Source organism: Suricata suricatta, chromosome 12 (genome assembly GCF_006229205.1).
Source record: "Suricata suricatta isolate VVHF042 chromosome 12, meerkat_22Aug2017_6uvM2_HiC, whole genome shotgun sequence".
Classification (NCBI taxonomy): Eukaryota; Metazoa; Chordata; class Mammalia; order Carnivora; family Herpestidae; genus Suricata; species Suricata suricatta.
This window is the reverse complement of record NC_043711.1, coordinates 23,038,823-23,052,424: the sequence shown is the minus strand read 5'-3', so window position 1 is coordinate 23,052,424 and position 13,602 is coordinate 23,038,823.

Genomic DNA, 13,602 nt, shown 5'->3' with positions numbered 1-13,602 from the left:
GGGAGTCAGGTCCCCTCTGCTTCTCTCCCTGGTCCTGTGTGAGTGATTACAACCCTCCCTCCGCTTTTCCCACTAGCCTCCCCGCTGCCCCTTCCCGCATACCCCTGCGCACCTCCTTTCCTGACTCTGCATGCCTCAGGGTTTTGCACTTGCTATTTCTACTGCCTGCAGTTCTGTCCCCCGTGGCTCCTCACAAGCTCAGACCTCAGGGTTTCAGTTCAGGTCACATCTCTCCATCAGCATCTTCCCTGACACTGGCTGTCGAGGCCTCTGTGCGTCTCACCCTCAGGATGTCCTCCAGGCTTCCTGTAGGCCTCTAATTTTCCTGTCTAGTCTGCCTTCCACAGGAGCAAACCTTTTCAGTAAAGAGTCAGACAATATGTGAAGCTCTGTGGCCATACGGCCTCTGTCACACAGATTCATCTCTGCCATTTTAGTGTGAAAGAACCCAGTTAGGCAATGCATAGGGAAACGGGTGTGGCTGTTCCAGTACTTTATTTGTGGACACTGAGATTTGAAATTCGTATCATTGTCAGGTGTCAGGAAATACTCTACTTTTGAGTAAAACAAACAAACAAACAAAAAACCTTAACCATTCTTGGCCATTGGACCTTACAGGAATATGTAGTGGGACAGACTTGGCCTGCAGACTGCAGTTTGCCAGTCGCTGCTCTAGAATGAAAGCCCCATGAGGCCAGCGGCCTGTCTGCCTTGTCCTTCACAGTACCCCAACTTCGTAGCATTTCTTGGGACGTAGAACATGCTCACTAAGGAGCCCAAGGGGGAAGAAGGCTGAGGAGGCTGTGTCTGGAGTGGATCAGACCCGTCTCAAACACGGAACCACCATGCTTCTGAACACAAGGCCTGCAGGAACAAGGAGGAAAAGAACACCAGCCACAGAGATAGGCATCTGAAGACCTGTCAACAGCAGTTTCTGGACAGCAAGTCCATCCTCCTACCTCCAGCCAAGACAACAATCAAGGTCCCAAGATCTGTATTTTCTAGTCTTAGAGACTCCTCCAAGTCAAGCAAGAACCCTCCAAACTGGCAACTGAGCCCAGCCGTCAGAGCTCTAACCCGTGAGAGGTCACAGACATCTTGTCCTGGCACAGGCAGTTAACAGCTAAATAAATTAATATTTACCTACTTTTCTCAGGAAAGTCAGTCTTGATCTTTAAACATGGGAGTCAGCCTCCGGTCCCATCTGGGATCAGTCGCATGTGTATTTCTTTCTGTCTTCACCTTGACCCCTGGCTCAGAATGAATACTTCTCTGATTTTTTTTTCTAATAGCATTTGTCCCCCCTGCTATAACTTTGAGACAGAATACTTTTCTTAATAATACTCTCAGAGGGAAAATATTTGGCTCTCTCCTCCATAATTTTTGATGGAACCTGTTTATTGCCTTGTGGTCATTCCATTGGCGGTCATTTGATGCTTTGGATGGCTGAATGAAGCCCCATTTGGGCTGTGTCTCCGGACACCATTTGAACCTTTGGAAAGTTTAAAGGAAGCTCCAACAACTGGTTGAATTTGGGGGAAAATATAACTATATTGTACCTCTTTAAAAAATTTTTTTTAATATTTATTTATTTTTGAGAGACAGAGCTTGAACGGGGGGGGGGGGTCAGAGAGAAAGGGAGACACAGACTCTGAAGCAGGCTCCAGGCTCTGAGCTAGCAGTCAGCACAGAGCCCGATGCGGGGCTCAAACCCACGGACCGTGAGATCATGACCTGAGCTGATGAAGTCAGATGTTTAACCGACTGAGCCACGCAGGCGCCCCTAGATTATACCTCTTAACCTCATATTAAAATCCTGGATGAGTTAAAGATTTAAACAAGGAGAAAAGATGGGTGAACATTTAAAACACATAATTTTGGGAATGTGAATGTCTCTAAACATGTTACTGAAGGCAGAAACATAAATATGAAGATGATTACATAAGAGTTAAAAAATCGTCAGCACAGCCATCCCCCTAAAAATGTTAGAATCGTGAGAAGCTAATGACCTTATACAGTTAATTTCCTGACAAAGCATTCATTTATTTAAAACTTTCTTGTTTACTTCTTTTTAGTGAGAACATCTAAATTCTTCTTTTGTAGCATCTGTGAATTGTAGAATTCAGTATTAACCGTAGCCATCATGTACACATTAGAGCCTCAGACCTTGTTCACCTCATAACCGAAGGTTTGTGTCCTTTTACCAGCTTCTCGTTTCTCCCACCAGCCAGCTCCTGGTGCCCACCTTTGACTCTGTTTCTGAGTTGGACCTTTTTTTAAATTAACACAGAAGTGAAATTTCACATGTATTTGTTCTCTGGCTTATTTCACTCAGCACAATGTCCTCCATGTTCATCCACGTTGTCACAGATGACAGGGTGTCTATTTTTTTAAGGCTGAATAATATTCCACTGTATATATGTACCACATTTTCTTGATCTCTTTATCCATTGGTGAACACTTACCTTATTTCCATGCACTAACTACTATGAATAATGCTTCAGTGAACAGGAGATTACAGATGTCTCCAAGATAATTATTTTGTTTGCTTTGGATATATCCCCAGAAGTGGGATTGATGGGTTGTATTGTAATTCTACACCTCCATACCTTTCCCACAGTGGCTGCATGAGTTTACAGTCCCACCAGGAGGTTATAAGGGTTCCTTTTTCTCCACGTCCTCACCCGTGTTTACCTTTTTGATAATAGCTCATCTGAAAGGTGTGAGGTAATAGCTCATTGTGGTTTTGATTTGCATTTCCTTGATGATCAGTGATGTTAAGTAAGCTTCATTTCTTAATGTGTAAAATGATCTAATCATTGACAGAAAAAATTGAAAAATAGGTAGAGAATATGTAGAGTTGTGTATATATAAGGATGTTAATAGAAATAATGAGGGAAGGACGTAAGCAGAGGACTCACAAAGTTCAGCCAGCCAACACATGTTTGGAAAAGAAATTCAATCTTTTTAGTAATAACTGACCTCCCCCCTCCTGACACAAAACAACCCTGAGGTACCAGGTTGTGCCTGTCAAATTGTGAAGAATAAAAAAGAATAAGGGTAATGGCACCTGGATGGCTCAGTCGGTTAAGCATCTCTCTCTCTCTCTCTCTCTTTCTCTCTCTCTCTCTTTTTAAGTGTCTGACTCTTGATCTCAACTCAGGTCTTGATTTCAGGGTTGTGAGTTCAAGCCTTACACTGAGCTCTGCACTGGGCATGGAGCCTTCTTAAGACCAAAAAAAAAAAAAAAAAAGCGGGGGGGTGGTCTGGGTGGCTCAGTCAGTTAAATGACCAACTTTGGCTCAGGTCATGATCTCACGGTTTGTGGGTTCCAGCCCTGCGTCGGGCTCTGTGCTGATCGTGTGGAGCCTGGGGCCTGCTTTGGATTCTGTGTCTCCCTTTCTCTCTCTGCACCTTCCCTGCTTACGCTCTGTTTCTCTCTCTCTCTTAAAAAGTAAATAAACATTAAAAAAAAAAAAAGAATCAGAATGAATAAGGGTCAGTGTGTGGCTGACTGTTGCTGAGGCAGCATCATGATGTTATCCAAAGTTCCAAACTGAGTGATTCTACTTCTAGTGATTGGTTGAATAAATGGCTGACTGGATAGACGCCAAGTAGAGAGACAGACACCAAGGATGTTGGAGTGTTTTGAGTAGCAAAATGTTGGAGACCTTCACTGTGTTCCTCAGTGCTGTGTTGCTTAAATATACCAACAGTCTAGGTTTCCAAGTGACCAGGATTTTAACAAATGACCTACCATTGGGTTGACTAAATTGGCATTAATTCAGTCAGTGCTGCCGTGGAAAAGGGGTATTCTACTCCAGCAGGTTTCATGGCAAGTATGTTCTTGGGGCTTCTGTGTTGAGCTGGAACCTGGCATGGAAAACACTTTCTATGGTAAGGCGTCCAGGCTTCTCATGATCACTCATTGGTGGATTACACCAAGTGTAAGTGTGCCTTTCTGTCAGGATTTCATAGAAAATACTGTCTTCCCCTCTGGCAGGCACTGCATACACTTGCAACTGAGCCTTCAGTCCTGGAGTTAACACTAGTATCAAAAACCTTGCAGAATAACATTCCTGCTTGAGGCGATCTAATTAAACTTCTGCTGTCAACGTGAAGTGGCCCCCAATGGACAGATCCAACCTATTTTTAGGTTGCAAGTGTTATAAGAAGAAATATTTAATTAGAATGGGGGAATGTTTAAAATAGCTTTCTCTCTTAACATGGGTGCCCGCTGGCTTGTTTCCCCTAATGTCATTAATCACCAGCAGCCGGACGTCAGAATTCACAGTCAGCCATAGCTCCTGTCGAAATCTGCCTTCTTTGGGTAATTTGTCGCATAACTCAAAATACTAGTCTCTCCAGATCCTGGCACTTTCCTGCAAGCCAACGGCACTGAGAGTTTTAGACAATTCAATTTCGAGCATTTCTTCAGAATGAGGACCCAGGCAGGGTGTTTCTCCCACTGAGGTCTGTGGTTCCTGGTGTCTGTGGAAAGACTGAGGAGATGGACACTAGTCTGTGGTCATGGGACCCAGAAGGGCTTGGTGTTGCCTCGGGACCTACATGAGGACCTGGGTGCAGAGAAAGTGAAAGGAGATAAAATCTGCAGCTGTTAGGTTTCACACCCAGGTTTTGATACCCTGTCATGATTATTCTGGATCAACAAGTGAAAATCTTCGGGAATTGGAAAGTAGATTTACTCTACCTCGTGGTTGTGCCATAAGAAGTCATGTAGATTAGACTTTATGTTAAAAAAAAATCATGCAAGTAATGAATGCGAGGCACTGTTCTAAGTGCTTTCTGTTTTTAACTCATGCAATTACCGCAACAGCCCTTTGTGGTGTGTGTGTGATGATTATTCCCATTTTATAGAGGAGGAAACTGAGGCACAGAAAGGATGAACACCTTCTGAGAGTCACTCACCAGTGAGCGGTAGAGACAGGATTAAAACAGTCCGGCTGTGGGTTTGGGTGCTTGGCCACATCTTCCATTTTATTCCTTTATGATTAATAAGGAACTTTTCCTTCATTCCTCCTGGATTCTAAGTAGTGATGCCTCCTACAACTTCACTTTCCAGCTTCTGCAAATGATTGCCCTTCTCTCAAACTCAAAAGCTGTTAGAAAGTCACTATTTGTGAGAGGAAAGGGCACTTTTATGCTGCTCTTGTGGAAGATAACCATTAAATCTGTGTGATCCTTCAGTCCGATGTTTCTGCTTCTAGAACTGTACTCAAGGGAAACAACCCAAGATATATATCCAAAAACCTATTTAAAGTAAACAGAGACCCTTGTACATCGTGTTTCTAGAATCATCAGAACTTAGCGCTTTCTAGCACAAATAGGTCTTTGCCCATGGTGGACATTGGACAAAGAATTATTAGTGAGCAGACCACAAATTACAAATAAAAACAAGGGCACACACAAAACCTCAGTGTCCACCCAGAAGATGAAATAATAATTTTCTATCCATTGATGGTTTGTTATGTAGACATTAGAAATCATGTTTATAAAAGAAATTTCATCAATAGTAGTTTTAAAATAATCTGTTTAGGGGGTAAATCAAGCACCAAAACATTAAGGACATTATTTTTTTGGTTCCCCTAATTAGCATAATGGTGTGTCTGTAATTTTAAGTTGATTGAATTCACTTCAAAGCCTCAGCAGTAGGTGTCTGTACACAGTTAGCAGGTGGTGGTGAATTTCTTTCAGTCCTTTGGATTTATGTTGTTTTTTACCTTTCTTACAATAAATCTATGTTCCTCTGTAATCAGAAGAAAGAAATGTTTTAAATTGTTTAAAATTCCACGGGGGCACAAAAAGGAGCCAGATTTACGCAAAAGAAAGGAGCAAAGGTAGCTCAGAAGAAAATGTTGGCCAGAAAACCACCAACATTTAAAGCGGCTGCATTTGCCTGGTAGGCTTCAAATGAGCATTTCTCTTAGTTTATGGAATTTGCCAATTTTTAACAATGAAAATATATTTCAGCAAATATATATCTCTTTAATGGGAAATGTGGAGTCTAAGTGGGTTAGTTTAAAATTGGCCACAGCTTCTGCCACTGGTCAAAGGGTTTCTCTCTGGTCCCCACGTGTGCCACTTGTCCCTTCTGTCCTCCTTGTCCTTATGATCCTGGCCATCGTGCTGATCGGTTCGGGACTGCCCTTGTTCCTGGCACATAACCAGTTTTCATATGTTTGTTTAATGACTAAACTGAATGGCCACGGGGTCCGTTTTTAATGTTTAAAAATATGTCTGCTTTGTAAGGCTCAGTGTTCTTGCAGCGTCACTCTCCTGTCCTAGTCCCTCGTCTCTGGGGCCAGACACCTGCTTCCTGATGGACCGCAGGTTGTGGTGTGTTGTGTCCTCTCGTTGCTCTGAGGGTGTGGGGAGAATCTGCGACCTTTGCTGAAGGGGAAGCCTTGAACCTCCTGGAGGAGAAGCGCTTGCCCGGGAGAATAAACTTTGGGCTCAGAGCTTTACCTCTGAGGCTGTTGAGCCACCTGTGCTGGGTATGTTTGGTGGTGGGCTTGGGGGTGACAGGTAAGGCTTAGAGTGGTCCCAAAGCTCAGAATGGCCACTGGGGGTCAGTCTGATGCATGGGAAGTACAATGGCCCCCAGCCCCCTTCCTCTCCCAGTATCTTCCCAGGCCATAAACTGGTAACTGAGATTCTGCCACAAGAGAGAGAGAGGTTTTTAATTTAAGATTTCTGTCAGGGTGGATATTTAAATATTGTCAAACATTTATACCTCGGGGCGCCTGGGTGGCTCAGTTGGTTAAGCGTCCGAATTCAGCTCAGGTCATGATCTCACAGTCTGTGAGTTCGAGCCCCATGTTGGGCTCTGTGCTGACAACTCAGAGTCAGGGGCCTGCTTCAGATTCTGTGTCTTCCTCTCTCTACCCCGCCCTTGCTCACTCTCTCAAAAATAAACAAACTTAAAAATTAAAAAAATAAACATGTATACCTCACTGTGACTCAAGTTCTCTGAAAGCACATTTGGGTTGAGGAAGGCCTTCCTGCCTATTCTTGGCCAGGTTTTGTGTTAGGAACTTTATATAGAAGGTGTCCAAAGAATTTTTCATTCGAACTGGGATGCTTTTGAGAGTGAAGATGGCACCAGCTGTTGCGGGACCCAGGCAACGGGCAGCCTGGGAGGATTCGCATCGGCAGCTTGCTTGGTCTCCCTGCATGTGGACAGATCTTGTTTGTGTTTATACAGATGAGAAGCTAAGGGGCGCCTGGGTGGCTCAGTCATCTGAGTGTCTGATTTCAGCTCAGGTCTGAAGTCTCACGGTTCTTGAGTCTGAGCCTCGCATCAGGCTCTGAGCTAACAGCTCAGATTCTGTGTCTTCCTCTCTCTCTGCCTCTCCCTTGCTTATGTGCTCTCTCCCTCAAAAATAAACATTAAAAAAATTGATAAGCTAAGTTTCCTCGCCCTTTTATAGATAAGGAAGCTTAGACTCAGAAATGTTTAGAAACATGCCCCAAGTCCCTGTTTTGGAAGTCGGTGCTGTGATACCCCTCAAGGCATGAAGTCCGGGAGCTCCTTGGCAACAGGAAAGAGATGTCACCACAGGAAGAGTGGGAGAGTCCGTGAGGGGGTAGAATGAGGCGCAGCCAATGGCCCTTTGTCAACCTAATGATTTTTCCAGGACCAGTTCTGGCTACAGCCCGGAGGGTGTCTCGGGTAAGGCTCTGGCTGAAGTCCACTGACCCACTGCTGCTCTGCCTCCAGTGTGCCTCCCCCACCCCATTTTATGTATTTATTATTTATTTATTATTTATTACATTTATTTTTGAGAGAGAGAGAGTGAGACAAAGCATGAGCAGGTGAGGGGCAGAGAGAGAGGGAGACACAGAATCCGAAGCAGGCTCCAAGGTCTGAGATGTCAGCACAGAGCTGACATGGGGCTCGAACCCATGAACCGTGAGATCATGACCTGAGCCAAAGTCGGACGCTTAACTGACTGAGTCACCCAGGTGCCCTCCCCTACCCCATTTTAGGCCACATCTTTGGGTATTCTGGGTTCCACGCTGTGTGTGTGTGTGTCCGTCCGTCCATCCGTCCTGGTGGGCGGCTGGAGTTCTAGTTTGGTTTGCACTATTTTACCTCCATGAGGCTGCCTTTCTGTCTCACAGGTCCAAGTTATGAATGGGAGAGTCTCACACACTTGTGTGGTGCTTAAGGGTTTCTCTCCTATTGTCAGGTTTTGAAAATTTCTCTGGCCTTTGCTGTAGGAACAAGAGAGAGGGACTTGTTTCGTGTCCGGTGAGGCTGTCCTCACAGACAGTAGGGAGAGCTTGAGGCACCCGGGCTTCATTTCAGAGTCGGGGACTCCAGAGCAGGAGTGAGGGTCCTCGGCATACATCTCACAAACCGGGATAGACCTCCATCTCCCCGAAGGGGGTGTACACTTCCTTCCGCGATGGGTAAGAAACCACCTCCAGATGTTCCCGTCCTGGAGCTCCATCCCGTGGAGCCATTCCCATTCCGTGGAATGTATTTCCTAAGTAGTGAAGCTGGTCCTTCTCAACTTCCGTTTGTTCACGTCTGTCCTGGTATCCTTTGCCTTCACGTGTTGGCCTCTTCCCTAGGAGGTAGTCCTCAGAGTGGAGTCTGAACTCTTCCCTGGAAAGCTGGGGATGTTCTGAGGAGACATTGGCCCCGAACAAGACAGCCCTGCCACTCATCACCCTTGGCGAGCTCCTGACTGGACTAAACCGCATGGCAGCTTCTGGTGTGGACCTTTGGAGGAATCCAAAGCTCCTACAGGCACCTCTCTTCTTCCTTGGGGCGACCCTTCTCATGACCGTCTATTGGACTGAGCTCCTTCTCCTTTCAATTTAGTTTTTAAAAGACATTCCCTTGCCATCCTGTATTTTCTCATCATCTCATGCTGTTCCGGGTCAAACCCAGTGTGGCGTTCACCCAGGTCCTTGATTTCCACCAAAAACACTGAACCCAGTTCTAGGTTCTGGGAACATAGTAGTGGATGCATCTTTTTAAATCTCTCCAAATCCCTACTTACATAAGGGATAACTGGGGAGCAAAGCCATAAACAGATGGTCAGCATGTACCAACACAGAAGCATCCCGGCCCCCACCCCCAATCCAGGGTGTCCTACAAACTCCTGAAGGAAGGAGTCAGGATAAACCATCAACACCTGCAAGGTCTGCCTGGGATCAGCCTCTGTGTAGCAGTGAGCAGAGAACAGCAACACCGTATCTGATGGGCTTGATGACAGGAGGACCTGAAATGCCCAACAGGTGTGCGCTGGCAGTGAGCATGGCCGATTCAGGAGCAGCATCTGACACCGCCGCGGGGTTGTCTCTCACTGACCACAGGGGAGCGCCAGGGCCCTCGGGAAGGTTGGAAGGGTCAGGAGCAGCCTAGCCCCCTGTGAGCCCCAGAAACCGATCTGCTCAGAAACTTCAATGGCCTCCTATTGTGCAGAGCGTTAATTCTAGACTTATTTTTTGAAGCTTGACATTCAAAACCTTTCCTCGTGTCACCCTGGCATACTTTTCCAGTATAATTTCCAACCATATCTTTTGATTTGCCCCATAGGCCAATCACCCTGTTCTCAACGGTTCCATTTGCCTTGCCCAGCTTCTTGTCTCTCACATTTCACCCAGCCATTCTGGTATGGTCTGGGTGAATTCTCGTACCTTCATGAAGTGTGCAGGCTCAAGACACAGCTGATGGTGTCCAGTTAATTTTGGCACCAAAGTTTTATAAATAGAAATTCCTTTTGGAAGAAAACCCCCATCTGCCAGATAGAGTTCCCTTTGTTCCCCAGAAAACGGAGGACTTCTACACTGTAGCTCTTGCTCTTCTGACTTTCTATTAATCTAAACTGATTAATAGTTTTTATTTTAAAAAATCCATCTTGTATTTGGAAAAAAGCTAAAAGGTATTTGCTTGATTTTTCAAATGATGATAGAGCATTTCCTTTTTTCCAGAGAGTGCCAGCCAGGTTGAGGGTCCACACACAGAGGTTATGGAGACATCCTTTATAATGCCATGGCCCTGTGCTCGCCAGCACTGAAGACTCCTCAGGAAGATATATGTCTGTCTAGGAAGCTCTAGATAGTAAGTGTGATGATGTTAGGGGTCCTCCTGGTGACTCTGGCTGTGCCCTGTCTTATGCCCCCATGGAATGTGAACAAACTGCCTCTTTTCAGAGACAGTGTAGATGCAACATTTTCCTTTTCTTCCACTGAGTATGAGTATGTTGACGTTGTGGTGGGAGGAAGATTTTGATAAGCAGAATCCCCTGCCTCCTCTGTCAGAGAAGCAGATGTACCAGATGAATTTGAGTGTGGCACCCAGGATTTGGGTCTAGTTCAAGCACACAGCTCATAAAAGCTCAGACAATAAAAAGTGAAGATGTAAAAGATAAAAGGGTTGCCTTCAGATGCCATAAAATCTTGTTTAAAACCATTCTTAGCCATAGTGTTCTAACCTTTACATTTCCATTTTTATGCATGGAAAAAAGGACTGTGCCGTATACTAACCAATCCTCAGGAAATGAACATCTTCTGGCCGTTAAAAGCAGCTTCTACTAGTCTAGTGACAGCATCTGAGTCACTCGCTCGGTATTGGACTCACCATCATATGCTGGAATGTGCTCATTCTCCTGCTCTGGGGACCCTGCTGAGGCTTGAATTCCTCTAGGTAAATCTTGTGGCAAAAAGCATTACTGCAGCTGAAACTTCTGTGAAAAGGCACCCAAGATTTCTGTAACTTTAGAGAAGTTTGCTGTCACCAGTTTAAGGTAGCACCATTGTGGAGACACCTTGAATAGAATTGTGGTTACACTTGAACCTCTAAACATCAAGCTTAAATTAATTGAAAAATAATAATATATAATAGCTTTCAGGGGCAGCTGGGTGTCTCTGTGAGTTAAGCATCCGACTCTTGATTTCTGCTCAGGTCATGATGTCACAGTTGGTAGGACTGAGCCCCACGTATGGCTGTGCACTGACAGTGTGGAGGCGCCGTGGGATTCCCTCTTCCTGGCTCTCTGCCCCTCCCCCACTAATGCCTGCCCTCGCCTCTCTCTAAAAAAAATAGCTCTCACATACTGCATGTTTTATGAGGATTAAGTCCTGTGCTCTTAAGATCATAAAATCTTCCCGACATGTCCTGAGCAGGTACTGATGGGCAGCTCTATTCCATAGCGAGGAAAGTGAGACTGAGCGATGAAAAAGCTTGCCCGAGGTCAGACGGTGCTAGAATTTTATTCCAAATTTGTCTGGCTTGAAAACCCAATTTCTTGATCGCTTTTTTTCTGTTTTTAAATCACTTTTGATACATTGTATTTTTCCCACCTAAAAATTTTCTAGGATGGGAAATAAACTTCCCGAAAACCATACATTGTGTTTAAATTATAAAACAGTTCCGATTTGCTGGTGACCTTGGAGGACCACGCTGGTCTGCATGTGAAGACGGTACAGTCTCAGCACGTGATGTGACGTGTGATGTGCCAGGGTTTTAGTTTTCTCATTTGCAAAATGAAAGGACGGAATGAAACACCCTCTAAGAGCACCTTTCCTTCTGACGTGCCTTCGTTCGTCTATTCAACAGATGTTTATTGGAATTTCAACCGAGGAAAGTACGGGGTGATCTAATCATAAGGATGGAATAATGAGGTGTGATCTCTGACTATAAAGAGCTCACAACCTTATGGAAGACAAAAATTCACCAACAAATCGTCAGAGCCCAGTGCAGTCTGTGGGGTAAAAAGTGTGTGTGTGTGTGTGTGTGTGTATTCATGTATGTGTATACACACATACTTATATATACAGTCATATCTGCACACACACACACACACACACGCGCGCGCGCACACGCCTGTGGGAACAGAGCAGAAGCAGGAACTCAGAAGCTGGGTGGCTTCACAGCAGATGACCGTACGCTGGGTGAGGAGGAGGGGCCGAGTCTGTTTTCAATTCCCACATGCATCCCAGGCCTGGCAGGCCAGTACATATTTGTTGAATGATAGTATGCAGGAAAATGAAACATAATCTGGGGGGTAAAGGATTAATGGGAGTGCACCAAGTGGAGAAGAAGGGTTAGGACATTTATTTCAGGCAGCAGGAACCACATGTACAGAAGTAAGGAGCTCACACAATCTCATGGTGGGTTGAGGGACGCGTCGGAAGCAGGGCCCGCGAGGAGGGTGCCCGTGGATCAGTAGCAGGGGTAGATTTGGGTCAGGTTCGTGGTGGGTCTAAAGGCATGGGTTTTGGGTGCTGTAGAGTTCTTTGAGTGTCTTTGGACTTGGGAAGAACTTTAGTGTTACCTCTCCAGTAGAGCTCTGGATACCTTCCTTCTTCATAGCTATTAGACCCAAAATAGTTTAATATGATGACTTAACAAATTAAAGGAAACACCATTAGGGAAAGGTATTATGAGTGGGTCCCCAATTTAAAGGGGGAAAAAGTTGTCAACCTAAATTAAAGGAGAATGAAGAATTACTGGCATTAAACAGTAGGTAGTCAGTGAACTTGAGTATGGGAACCTGTGTGCATGCAGCAGGTTTCTTGCCTGTGCAGGTCTGTTCTCAGGAGAACTGACGCTGCAGTAGGCTATCAGTGAGAGGCAGCCTGGGGAGTGTGACTGTGGCTCTGCCCAGTAAGAGGTAGGAGAGGTAGGAGTTTGTTTCCCTAACTCCTTGAGTCTGGCTCGCCTCACGACTTGCATTGCAATAAAGAGATGGAATACCGCTTATGAGCCTCGGCCTCCAGGGGCCTGGCTTGCTTATAGTCACACTTTTGTAACACTGCTGCCGCCATGTGAACGAGCCCAGGCTCGCTTGATGGTTGTCACCTCAAAGAGAATCCCAGCCAAGCTCTAGACGCGTGGCCAGGGCCATCCTAGACCAGCCGGCCCCCAGCTGACTCACGAGCAAGCTTAGCTGAGTCCAACAGAACTGTCCAGGCAACCAGAAGACTCGTGAGCAGGACTAGGTGGGAACTGGTTTAATTAAAAAGAAAAAAAGATGGAAGGTAGGAAAGGAAGGAGGGAGGAAGGGTGGGAGGAAGGAAGGGCAAATGTGATAAATGATGTTTCCTACCATCTAGTGCTCTCTCTATGGGTTAGATCTTGGGCTGCCCACTTTACATACCTTATTTCACTTAATTATTTTACTAATTTCTCTTTGTTGCATCAAACCAGTTCATAAACGCATCAAATCTGTCTTCAAAGTGAAGTTTGATTCCAAAGGCTTTCAATTTGATTTGCCGCATTACACACCAGAAGGATTTTAGGCAAGGGTTTAGGAATCAGATAAATCTGGGTTTGAATTCCAAATTCACCTGTTGTTATCTGAATGATGTTGGGTAATGCATCTGAAAAGTGGGATTGAATAAGCTCCACATTCTGGAATACTATTCAGCCATAAAAAGGGAGAGTCTGCCCTCTGTTGAGTCATGGGTGGACCTTTAGGGTATTATGCTAAGTGAAATAAGTCAGAGAAAGACAAATACTGTGTGTCCTCACTTATATGTGGAATCTCAAAACAAACAAGCTCCTAGAAAAAGAGATCAGATTTGTGGTTATCAGAGGCCAGAGGTCAGGGGAGGAGAATT